Source organism: Nuphar pumila, chromosome 16 (assembly GCF_984573655.1).
Source record: "Nuphar pumila chromosome 16, dmNupPumi1.hap1.1, whole genome shotgun sequence".
NCBI classification, from domain to species: Eukaryota; Viridiplantae; Streptophyta; class Magnoliopsida; order Nymphaeales; family Nymphaeaceae; genus Nuphar; species Nuphar pumila.
Window position 1 is genome coordinate 49870389 of NC_143264.1, and position 13615 is coordinate 49884003.

Sequence of the window (13615 nt, forward strand, 5' to 3'; positions counted from 1 at the left end):
GCTGTCACCAAAGGGTGAGGCGTCTCTTGGAGAAGGGCTGGAACCAAATGAACGTTGGCTGCATGGAGATAGCTACAACCATGGATATTTGCTGCAGTTGGTGGGCTTCCTTGTGGCTGCTAGAAGGAGCTTGTTGAGGCTGCTAAAGGTGCCAGGGCTGCTGCAAAGGGGAACCCAAAGAGAGAGAGAGAGAGAGAGAGAGAGAGAGAGAGAGAGAGAGAGAGACGTGAATCTGTAGAATGGGCTGCCTTTCTTTTTTTTTCCTTTTTGTATTGAACTTAGGTTTTGATTTTCATCAAAACCTAAGTTTCCATTGTTATCTAATGAGCCATACGTGAATGGCTATGGCTGCAGCTTTTGCTTTGAAAAAGATGGAAAGGAAGTAAGGAAGAAAGGGGAAAGAAGGAAGGGAAGGAAAAGGAAAGAAGAGGGGAAGAAGAAAAAGGAAAGAAAGAAAGGAGAGGCTGTACGTGAGTGGCTGGGAGAGGAAAGAAAGAGGAGAAAAAAAAAAAAAAAAAAAGAAAAAGGAAGAAAAAAAAAAAAAAGAAAGAGGGAAAGAAAAGAAAATAGAAAAAAGAAAGGAAGTGGGCTGGATTGAGGGCTAGGGTGGTTGACCCCCTTGTGGGTCCCACCTTAGGAAAATAAAATAATAAAATAAAATAAAGAAATAAAACAAACAAAACAAAAAAAAATAAAGGAAAAAGGTAATTTTTTTTTCTTTTTTATAAATTAAAACAGAAAATGCAAATGGATGGGCCATCTCAGAGCGGGTCCAAATTCCACTTTTGAAATTCATTTTGATGATTAAAGGGGTAAAATAGTCTTTTCAAAAAATTTCTAGACGAAACGAGCTATTTTTGGCAGTTTTTGAAACAAGCTCGGATTTTGAAGTTCAATACCTCGTTGCGAAGCAAATCCAATGTAGAATTTAAAAATTTAATTTTGAAAGAAATCCAGATTGTTTTTCTTGAGAAAATGCTTCCAAATCTATTTTCAGACAAAATGAGTTTTTTTGGCAGTTTTTTAAACGAGCTCAGATTTTGAAGTTCAATACCCCGTTGCGAAGCAAATCCAGTGTAGAATTTGAAAACTTGAGTTTGAATTAAATCCAGATTGTTTTTCTCGAAAAAAATATTTCCAAATTTAGAATCATGAGGGTAAAAATGTGGTTTGAAATTGATTTCTGAAAACTTTTAAAACTCAATCTGGATTGAAATTTATAAAACTGGAGTTCTGGACTTCGAAAATGAAATGTGATGAAATGTTATGAAATGCTGAGAAATGATATGAAATGATGAGAAATGACATGCGAAATGCAGCCCCTGAATGCAGAATTTTGGATATTAGACCCCAATTGGCAGTTGTACCAGTTTAATAAGCACAAAAGCTGATAAAATTTGTAAAATGGTTAAAAAAATGATTTTTGGACTCTACTGGATTAGAGTGACACTGAAAATCAGGGTTTGAGCTGAAATGAACTAAAACGAGTTGGATTGAACTGGGTTTTATAGTTTCAGAACTCCCATGAGCTGACAATGATACTGACTCAACTGACCTTTCCGACTGATTTTTCAAGAAAAGCTGTCATTTTTAGAGAAATGGTACGGAATGGTCATTGGATTGAAGTGAATTGCAGACCAGAGTTGGGTTTGAACTAGAACAAAAGTCAGTAATAGTGACATGAACTAAAATCAAAGCTTGAACACTAGCTCAATTGACTGGACTCAGCTCAATTTCAGCTGAAAGAGCTGAAATGGACTAAAATGGGTTCCTGGACACTTCGAAATGGTTTTGAACTGAAACTGGAGCGCTTGAACTTCTGGTGAGCTCAAGTTAGACTCTGGGGAACATGACTGACTGGGAACGACTGACTCGAAGACAATTGGTTTGGATTTGAGTGAGAAATGAGCTCATTTCTGAAGAAATGATCCCATTCTGGCAGGAATGGTCAGAAATGAAAATGGTTTATTCATTATGAGCTCAAATGAGCTTGAGATGGCTGATATTCTAACTGTCTTGAACTGACCAATGAGCTTGGTTGACTCTGACTGACTGGGGTCCGGGATGACCTAGGGGTAAAATGATAATTTTCCTAATGAAAATGGGTAAAATGGTGATTTTCTGAAACTGACTCGGGGTTTGACTCCTACACTGACCTAACAGGGTTGGCACTGCACGAGGAGGGTTATTTGAGAATGGATGATGAAAATTTGGGGTGTTTACAGATGCCCCTCTTTACTACTAAGCCGGCTTGAAGACGAGCTTAGTGGCAAAGAAAAACACACCAAAATTGGGATATAAAAATGCCCCAGTTAGAAGGATCTGACTGGTTGTAAAGAGATTAGCCCTGATGAAAATGGTAGATATGAAATGGAGAATAAAGAAGAAAATTTTTACCTCAAAAGAAGTGAGATTCAGGTTTTTGCCCTTAACCTGGATGGGACAGAAAATACCTCGTGTAGAAACGAAGCTCAGGTTTAACCCTTAACCTGACCTGGAAATGAAATACCTCATCAAAATGAGGCTCAGGTTTGTACCCTTATCCTGATTGGGCAGAAAATAAAATACCTCATCAAAGGAGGCTCAGGTTTGTACCCTTAACCTGATTGGGAAACGAAATACCTCATCAAAATGAGGCTCAGGTTTAACCCTTAACCTGACCGGGAAATGAAAATGGTAAGTTGGATGGTGAATAAGACAATTTTCTTGAAGAGGAATAAGGTGACCCTTCAACAACATGAAAGATGAATTCTTTCGACAACGCGAAAGATAACAAGGCGATCCAAAGGAACAAGGCGATTCTTTCAACAACGCGAAAGATGACAAGGCGATCCAAAGGAGTAAGGCGATTCTTTTGACAACGCAAAAGATGAATTCTTTCGACAATGCGAAAGATGGGAAAGGCGATCCAAAGGAACAAGGCGATTCTTTCAACAACGCGAAAGATGACAAGGCGATCCAAAGGAGCAAGGCGATTCTTTTGACAACGCAAAAGATAAATTCTTTCGACAACGCGAAAGATGGAAAAAGGCGATCCAAAGGAACAAGGCGATTCTTTCAACAACGCGAAAGATGACAAGGCGATCCAAAGGAGTAAGGCGATTCTTTTGACAACGCAAAAGATGAATTCTTTCGACAACGCGAAAGATGGAAAAAGGCGATCCAAAGGAACAAGGTGATTCTTTCAACAACGCGAAAGATGACAAGGCGATCCAAAGGAGTAAGGCGATTCTTTTGACAACGCAAAAGATGAATTCTTTCAACAACGCGAAAGATGACAAGGCGATCCAAAGGAACAAGGAAATTCTTTCAACAACGCGAAAGATGACAAGGCGATCCAAAGGAGCAAGGCGATTCTTTTGACAACGCAAAAGATGAATTCTTTCGACAACGCGAAAGATAACAAAGGTTACTCTCTCAAGGAGGTAAAAGGTGATATCAGGATGTGTCAAGATGGACATCGAGCTCTTCACTTCATGTCAAGATAGTAAGAAAATATTGCCAAAATGTTAAAAATTGTTTGTTGATTCAAAATGCTTGAAATTGATGTATATTGGTATGAAAATCTTTCCTCTTTTCTACCTGAAGTATTACCTTCGACTGAGCTTAACTCCGTAGAATCAAGATTCGAATTCAAATTGCTTGCAATTGGCTTTCTTTCAAGGAAGCTATCAATTTTCTTGATATGAGCAGAAAAGAGAGTATTCTTGATATTGTGAGAGCAATTGGTGAAAGAATATTGATAATAGAATTTCATAAAATTAAAGAAGATTCTTTGGCAAATTTGGCAGTCTGATATCCTGGGATTCTTTTCTCATGATGATCTTTCTGCCCATTTTTTTTCTTTATTGGCAGAATTAGAGCTCTCTTGGGCTTTTTGGGGAATACATCATCCTTCATTTTGGAGATGTTCTGACTTTTCTCTCTCTCTCTTTTTTTTTTGGGAAGGGTACGTCACAAACTCCTTCATCTCAGAGATGCTCCGATCCTTCTTTTCTCTCAGGGATTATATTGACGGTTATTGGCTCTTTGGTTGGAAATCTCTTGATGATAGCAGAAATTAAATATCCTTTAGGGTTTGTCGGGAAGCTTATCGCAGTCGCCTTCATCTTGACGGTGCTCTGAACTTTCCCTAGAAGGATCCGTCACAAACTTCGTCATCTTGGAGATGATTCAAATCTTCTTTGGCCCCGGGGGTCTACTCGCCTAATTCGCCTTCATCTTGACGACAATTGAGAGATCCCTTTTGCAGATATTTAATTGCAGCTTAGGTGATTGAGGAGATATAGGGATTTAATGGATTTTTCTGTATCACCCAGGATATTTTGACTGCTTTATTTTCCAAGAATGATCTTTAAAAATGTGTTATTGACTGCGATCAATACCGATCACTTATGGCTTTGCAACAACATTAAATTTCCTTTTGCTGGCCATATCGAGGATTTATTCTTCATCCTTTTGGTTGGCCAATAGAAAGAATTTGAATTTTGAATCCTTTTTCACAAAAGCTTTGACCTTTCGAAAATAATATTGAAGGTATTCTGAGGTAATGTTTTTGTGCAATAAAAATTTTGAAATCAACAAATATTTAATGGCAAATTGGCAGAATGTTCTTGAAATCCTTGGTGAAAGAAATTGCTTGAGGTCTAATTGACACATCCATGACCAAATTGAGTCCTGAAAAGACTCAGTGAAAGATCAACTTGAAAGTTGGGTTTTGTTTTGACTAACCAGCTCAAAAGCAGGATTTATTGACCGACCGTCTCGAAAGCAGGATTTATTGAACTACCAGTTCGAAAGCAGGATTTGTTGAACTACCAGCTCGAAAGCAGGATTTGTTGACCGACCAGCTAGAAAGCAGGATTTGTTGACCGACCAGCTCGAAAGCAGGATTTGTTGACCGACCAGCTCGAAAGCAGGATTTGTTGACCGACCGGCTCGAAAGCAGGATTTGTTGAATTACCAGCTCGAAAGCAGAATTTTGATTGAGAGGTTGAATTTGATGATTTGAAATTGATTGACATTGATGAAGTTGTAACCCGAAAGCTTAGAAATTGATAGATGTTGATAGAGTTGTAACCCGAAGGCAGGAAAATGACTGATGTTGGTAAGATTGTAACCCGAAGGCTTGAATTTGGAAATTGATTGACCCGAAGGTCGAAATTAGAAATTAGTTTACTGGGAACGTCATGGGTTCAATTGAGAACGACATTGGTTCTCTGGGAACAACATGGGTTCAATAGGGATTCAGCCTAAGAACTTGGATCAGGAGTACTTCAACCTACAAACCACAATTCTAAAAAATACCAATCCAAAAGGGGTTCGACCTAAGGACTGTAAAGAATATTGGATCAGGAGGACTTCAACCTACAGATCAAATTTTTGAAAAATACCAATCCAAAAATGGTTTGACCTAAGAATCTGGGATCAATAGGAACTCCACCGACAGATCAAACTTTTGAGAATGAGATTAATTCGAAAGGGGTTCAACCTAAGAATCACTGGGTTGAGAAGGACTTTTGGTTTATAAAGAGGTTCAACCTATGAGCCATATTGGTTTGACAAGCATTCAACCTACAAATCACATTGGTTCCGCAGGGGTTCGACCTACAAACGATCAATTCCATAGGGATTTAACCTAAGAATCACAGTTTAAGAAGGAAGGATTCAACTTGTGAGCTTTGAATGTACCAGGTGCTAAACTGGGTTTTGAGGGAAGATTCGAATCGGAATTCAAATCTTCAAGGAAAAACTAAATTAATTGGGTTTTGAAAGAAAATTCGAGTCGAAACTTGGATATTCTAGACCAATTACTAAATTGCAGAAAAGTTTGAGTAGGAGTTCAAACCTTTAAAGAAAAGCCAAGTGAATTGGATTTGGAAGAAAATTCGAGTCGAAACTCTAATTTTCTAGACCGATTCTAGGCATTTGAATTGGATTTGGAAGAAAATTTGAGTTGTAACTCTAATTTTTTAAACCAAGTCTAGGACATTTGAATTGGATTTGGAAGAAAATTCGAGTTAGAACTCTAATTTTCTAGACCAATTCTAGGACATTTGAATTGGATTTGGAAGAAAATTGGAGTCGAAACTCTAATCTTCTAGACCAATTCTAGAACATTTGAATTGGATTTGAAAGAAAATTTTAGTCGGAACTCTAATTTTCTAGACCAATTCAGAAGGGAAAGAAATTCGAGTTGAAACTCGAATCCCGGAGGAAAGAAAATTCGAGTCGAAACTCGAATCCCGCAAGAAGACTAGACCAGCATGGATTAGGTTTGAAAACATTAACCAGTAAAACCGGATTTAGAAAGTTTGACCAATAAAAATTAGATTTTGAAAGTCCGACCAATAACAATTGGATTTTGAAAGATGTACCAGTGTGAATACCGGATTTTGGAAATAAACCAGTATAAGTACTGGATTTTGAAAATGGATCAGTACGAATACTGTTTTTGGAAGAATTACCAGCATGAACACTGGATTTTGAAGATTTACCAGCACGAACACTGGATTTAGAAAATCTTACCAGCACGAACACTGGATTTAGAAAATCTTACCAGCACGAACACTGGATTTAGAAAATTTTACCAGCACGAACACTGGATTTTGAAAATCTTACCAGCACGAACACTGGATTTTTTTTTTTTTGAAAATTTACCAGCATGAACACTGGATTTAGAAAATCTTACCAGCATGAACACTGGATTTAGAAAATCTTACCAGCACGAACACTGGATTTTTTTGAAAATTTACCAGCACGAACACTGGATTTAGAAAATTTTACCCAACTGATTCTGATGAGAGATTTTCAGTCTTCATTCTCACAATGACTTAAACAACTGTCAGGGTCTCAGGATTTATCCCTTATCCTGAATGGGTGGTTCAGGTTTATCCCTTAACCTGAAGGGGAAATTCAGGTTTATCCCTTAACCTGAAGGGGATGTTCAGGTTTATCCATTAATCTGAAGGGGAAATGAATTTGATACATATGGATGCAAATGAATGCGAATGAATGCATGCAAATGCAAATAAATGCAAATGAATGCAAAATGATGTAAATGGATGCACATGCATGCAAAATGAGAGATTTGTTTGATCCTGCCTGCATACAGAATGTTTTGAAGACAAATTTTAAAATAATGCCCCAGTGTAACTGGGAAAGAAGGATTTGACCATTATTGAGGAAAATATATTGAGAAATTACAAAGGATGGAATAGAGGATTTAAGTATAGAAAATTTTCAAATGTTGATCATTGATGGGGTCTAATAATTCCACACCATCGGCATTGATGAGCAGATATGAATTGCAGAGTAATGCTTCCTCAACAGCATTGGGCCCTTCTCAATTCGACGGCCATTTGCCACCTGGGCGATGCTGGAGATAAGCCACGGATCTGAGTACTAGATCATTGACTCAGAATTTCCTTTCAATAAAAAATTTTGCATATTGCCTGACTATTCTCTGACGATATGATTGAGCGTGCTCTGCTGCTTTGAGTCTTCTTTCATCAAGCAAATCAAGTTGTATCAGTCGTTGTTGCTGATACTGATCAAGAGGTAATTCTAAAAGTGATGCAAATTTTAGAGCAGGTTTCTGAACTTGTAGAGGCAAGTACTACTTCAGTTCCGTAGACAAGTTCTGACGAAGTAGCATTAGTTGGAGTTCGAATGATGATTCCGTATGCTCACAATGCATCATGGATCTTCTCATGCCAGTCACGAACTGTTTTTAAAGTTCGCTCCAAGATTCTAATAAGAATCTTACTGGTGGCCTCTGCTTGACCATTCCCTTGAGGATAATAAAGAGCGAAGAAATGATGATGGATTCTGAATTTTGAGCAGAATGTCCTCATTCTCTCATTCTTGAAATAACTGTCATTGTCCAACACAATATCATGTGGTATGCCAAAACGACATAGGATATTCTTGTGGATGAATGAGACCACATGTCGACCTTCTACTGTGCGTAGAGTGACTGCTTCTACGCATTTAGTAAAATATTCTGTTGCGGCAAGAAAATTTTTTGTTGCCATTTGAAGCAGAAGGAGTAATGGGGCCTACAACATCAAAAGCCCACATAGAAAATGGCCATGGCGAAACGACAGATTGTAAATATGTTGCTGGCGCATGAATGGAAGGTGCATGCATCTGACATTGAACGCACTTCTTCACAAAACGATAGCAATCTTGTTGCATAGTTCTCCAGTAATATCCTGCTCGAATGATTTGTTTGACAAGAGTTTGGTAGCCAACGTGACCACCACAAATGCCTTCATGTGCTTCTTGCACAACTTCTTTGGCTTCTTCTTCGTCTAGGCATTTGGAATATTCAGAACTGAATCCACGATGATAGAGGACATCGGCGAGAATAAAATATCGGGCAGACATGCACTGAATCGCTCGTTGCTCTTACCAGTGATACTCTGAGAGAAGGAGACAGATGTCTTCTCCTTGATGGGAGCCTTTCTGAAACTGTCTTCAGCTTGCTCAGACATCATCCTAATCATCATTTTCTTGAACATCTGATATGTAGCAGGATCAATGTCATCCCTATCATTCAGACTCTGTCTTCTGGCAGATCTTGGAGAATCCATTTCTTCTTGTCTGCTTCTAAAATCACTGATGCCCTGATACAGTGGTGTCTTCTTGCTTGATTTGATCTGAACCACTTGGGAATACTGATGCTCTCTACAAAATGGATGATTAAATTTCGATGATGAAGATTCAGGATAGAAATGAATATAGAAAAAAATATTTGATGAGAATTTGGTAGACAATTGAAAGAGTATCCCATTACTAGGGATTGAGTCATCGCTGGGATTACAACAATTGCGTTGTCATTCCTTTGCAAAGAAAATAAACAACTGAAAATCATGCCTTGTTACCTAGGCGAGGTCGTCAAACCAAGAATGAAGAATTTGAAAGATTTTTATTCATTGAAGGGAAAACATGATTGTATTAATAATAAACTTGAGAAAGAGGGGGCGGACAAACAATTTGCCACCACTCTTTATGATCAGCAGAGACATGAGGATTGGAGAAAAGAGTGGGAATGATGAAAGAATCCCAGCCATATTTGGCAGAATGGTATATTTCGGATCACTGCGCTGATGCAAGGTCAAACTCTGGCATAACCCCTGATAGTAGCCGAGCTTCTACGTGCTTCTGTCTCTGAGAAAATTGTCTGACACATCACTCTGGATAGTAGTAGGTACAAGAAAATGGGCCGAGTAGCTTGAATATCTTACCATATGCATAGGTGTATCTAGGAGGTGATAACTCTCGATCAAAATAGTCTCACACCACTTCTTCTTGCAGTAATCGATCAAGAATCAGTACCGTGCAATTGGAAGGAGCTCCTTGCCGTTATATCTAAATGAACTAGCTTTGATCAGTACATGCTGAAGGAACCAAGACTGAAGAGCATAGGTACATCCCTCGACTAAGATGGACTCTCCAAGCGTGAAACAAGTCAATCCTTTGTATAGAAAAGCAAGCGTGGCCATGGCTATCGAGAGACGGCTGGTCTGTCAACTTCCCCATCTTCTCAAAAGCTGAACTATTCTGACATCCACTTAACTCTGTCCATCTGGAAAGAAAGCAAGTCCCACAGTACATAGAACCATCGCATGCTGAATTCTCTCTCAAGCTGTTCTGGACAGCGAGCTGACTTCTGCGAATTTTTCATGCTGTCGGTAGATCTCGATCAGGCTCACGTACTCATTCTCATTTTCTTCAATCAGTGGCCAAGACTTGCCCCCTGTCATGCGAGCTACGACATCTTTGGGGTCCAGACCCTTGACATTGGTCAGAAATTGCTGCTCTAATGGATCTCCAGGCTGACCGACTGGCTCGGGCAGTCCCATAATCTCTGAAAATTCATCCATCAATAGTGTTATCTCGCCCCACGGGAACCAGAACGTGCAAGTGCGCGGATTCCACCGCTCTGCCAGTGCATGAATCAGATTGCCGTTGACTGTCAACTTTCCCACTGCAGATGCCAATTCCAACCCGCAATCGCTCAAGTGGTCCGGAAACATACGAGAGAAGTTTTTGAACCAGACATAGTACCACCGGAGGAAGAAGGGTCCGGTGCTAAGAGATCGATGCTCAGGAAGACTTTGTCGCACCTCGTAGGAGATGTGACCCTCAGGAAAAACAGAATCGAGCTGACTAGATGCCATTGGACTGAAAGACAAGAAGACTGGAATTAGACTTTGGAAAAATACAAGAATTTTGAAAATTGCAGGCAGGATAAAATGAAAGCTGGAAATTCGAAGTCCAGAGGAACGAAAGAATGGAAAATCTCCTGAAGTTTTGAAGGAAAAGGTGGATAATTTAGAAAAATCATCCAGGGTTTTGGAGAAAAAAAAGATATTTCATAAAAGATAAAAAAATGAGGTATTTTGAAAAATTGTTTGGTATTTTGGAAAAATTGGAAAAATATGAGAAAATAAGGCGAAAATGAATATCATATATTCAATCACAAACAATTATGCACATACAACAATCCCTAAGAAGCCAACTCTAAATGCATTGATTTTGAAAGAGCTTTAGGACCCTAATCCTGACTCTAGGCTCAGATCAACTGTGTCCAATCATGTTATGCCGATATACTCGAGCCGAGGCTCGATGTACGTGGCATAAAACTCATCTCCGGGTCTAGGCTTGTGTTTTCCCAACATCCTTGAGCGCCTGCCGATATACGTTGGACTATGGCCCTTGGTACGTGGCACGGGGGCGTTAGCCCAAATAAGTGGCCCAGTTGTGAGGCTCTGTCCCGAACTATGGTTCTGGAAGAGAGCCCAGCAACGTGAAGACCGGGTAGACATAGGTGGGGTGGTTTTTGAAATATGATCACATACAGGCAAACAGAGGGCTCTAAGTCCTAAAGAGATAGAATTTTGAAAACTTTTGAAGAAGCAAACATTGTTTTCATACAATTCCTAGATTGAGGAGTGTTGTATTTCAGACCTAAGTCTAAGTGAGCATGCATAATTCTCCTCAATATGGTCCTACCAAACCATGCCTAGTCTACATGCAATCCATGTCAGCTGGGTTCAAGTCTAGGCTCCTAGGTTCACATGATATCAGGAATTAAAAGCTGACACTTCATAGAGCACGATTTTGATAATTAAGCTAAGTCAAAACACATAATTGATCAGACGAAGACAGGTCCCATCACGGTTGCCAAACCTGTTATCATCGCAAAAATTTTCCCCTCCCTTGCGAGAAAGAAACGAATTTCGCGAGTCAAACTCGACCAAAGTTTTAAAAATTACTCGCCTCCGTTTTGAAAATTTGCGGGAAAATTCTATGGAATGGGATCCGCCTGTCGGTACGAGATTCAACCGTTCCTGGCGTCTTTACCAGGGGTAATTGAACCAAGGATCAATTACGTGCTTTAACTTGACTCAAATATCTAAATTATGCTCTATTTTTCCTAGAATGCACAAAGAATCAGGCTTGTGCTATGGAATTTTGAAAAATGCAAGTTTGAGAAAATATGATGTTTGCTTTGAAAAATTGAAATGCATTTAGAAAATGACTGGAAAATGCTTGAAAATGGAATTCCTGGGGAAATCATTGAATTTTATTGGAAATCAGAAATTTGCATTGGAAAGTGATTTCTCAGGAAAATTTGAACTTTAGAAAATCGATTTTGAAATTTTGAATTGCTTTTCTGAGAAAATGGATTTGAGAATTCTGAGAAAATCTAAGAAATTCATTGGAAAATGACTTTTGAAATGGAAAATGAATTCTCAAGAAAACTGGAAATATGAGAAAATGAATTTCTGAAAACTTGGGATTTTGAAATTTGAGAATTTGAAAACATAGGAAAATCTTGATTTGAACTTGGGAAATGCTTTGAAATGTCATTTGAAAACTTAGGATTTTGAGAAAATCAGATCTTGAGAAAGACTTGGAAATTCTTGAGAAAATTGAATTTTCTGAAATTGAAATTGGTAAATGAGTTTGAAAATAATGCAATTTGAATGATATGAATGAATGAATATAAATTTGAAAAGGGAATTTCATTGAGGAATTGGGAAATCCTTTTGAAACTTTGAGAAATGCAGTGCATTTTTGAAGTTAGCCTAAGAGTGTAGGCTGAATGTGGCTAATATGAAGATCATAAATCTTGGTTTTCTTCGTATTCTGACTATGGCCATAAATACGAATCCCACCGAGTTTATAAACTCCATAAGAGCTTGTGCACGTGCCATTCGTGTAAACCATAGTGAATTTGAAATAAGTATGCATGAATCATACATCACATATTGAAATTCGCAGAAATTAAACTATATGCAATGCAGTCCTATTCTAAGCAGAAAATGTAACTCTTATTCCAAATATTACATTGCTTTTTACATTGAATTGAATAAGATAAATAAATGAAATAACTAAGTCTTCTTCTTGAATGTTCCTGCAAAACTAGAAAACAAGGTTAGCACAAAAATGTAGGTTTTTCTGAATTTATCCGAAAATATGGGAAATTATCGGATATTATTCAGATATAAACCCAAATTCATACCCCCTTTGATATAAACATGATAAATAATGAATAAATTTCGAAAATAAACTTGAAAATTCGAAATTGGGGTCAAAATGACCAAAATACCCCTGATGACCTTGAAATCAAGGTTTTCTGAAAGAATTTTTGTAAATTTTGGAATTTTGAAAATCAAATGAAATAAATCAAACATAATATGATAAAATATGATGATATGCATGAAATTTTGGAGAATTAGAAATTGAAATTTCGAAATTTAGGTCAAAATGACCAAAATACCCCTGATAACAAGACTATGGCCTTGAAACTAGGGTTTTTTGAAATAAATTTTGCAAAATTGAAAAATATGAAATGAAAATGAGATTAAAATTAACCCTAATATGATTCTACATACTTATGTACATGATAAAACCCTAAAATGACAAAAATATCATAAAAAATCAAATTTAACCTGATTTTCGCCTGATTTTCGCTTCTAAATTTAAAGATAAACTAACACATGGAGCAAATGAACTTGAAATTTAACCAAATTTGGCATGGACACCTAAAAAACCCTATAAACATAATGGAGCTCGAAAATCTATTTTTTTTTGTATTTTCAAATATGCAAATTCAAATAAAAACCCTAAATTTTGTGATTTTTGTCTAAAATGTTGATTCTAAAGGGGATTTAGGATATCAAATTTCCATAAAAATTTCTCAAATTTTATGGGGTGACAGAGGACAGTAAGGCAAAGATTTTTTCCTTTTACACTTTATGGTTTTGACCTATGGTCGGAGCTGTGCCACTCCGGCAAGTCGGATCGAAATCCGGCGACTCTAGGATTTAGGGGAAACAGAAAGGTTTCGGTAGAAAACATGAGAAAAATGGAAGACTAATGGGAAAAAGGCTGAAATTGTGGGACAATGTCCCTGACAAACAGATAAAGATTTGATATTTTGACACCCTTGGAATTCGAATTATGGTTTGGAAAAGGTCATGCTGTTATCAGAGACCTAAATCTCTGAGATTTCTGGACATTAGAATCTGTTAGACAGAAAAAGAAAATCTGGGAAAAATAATTAAACAGATCCAAAAATTTCCAAATTTTGGAAAAT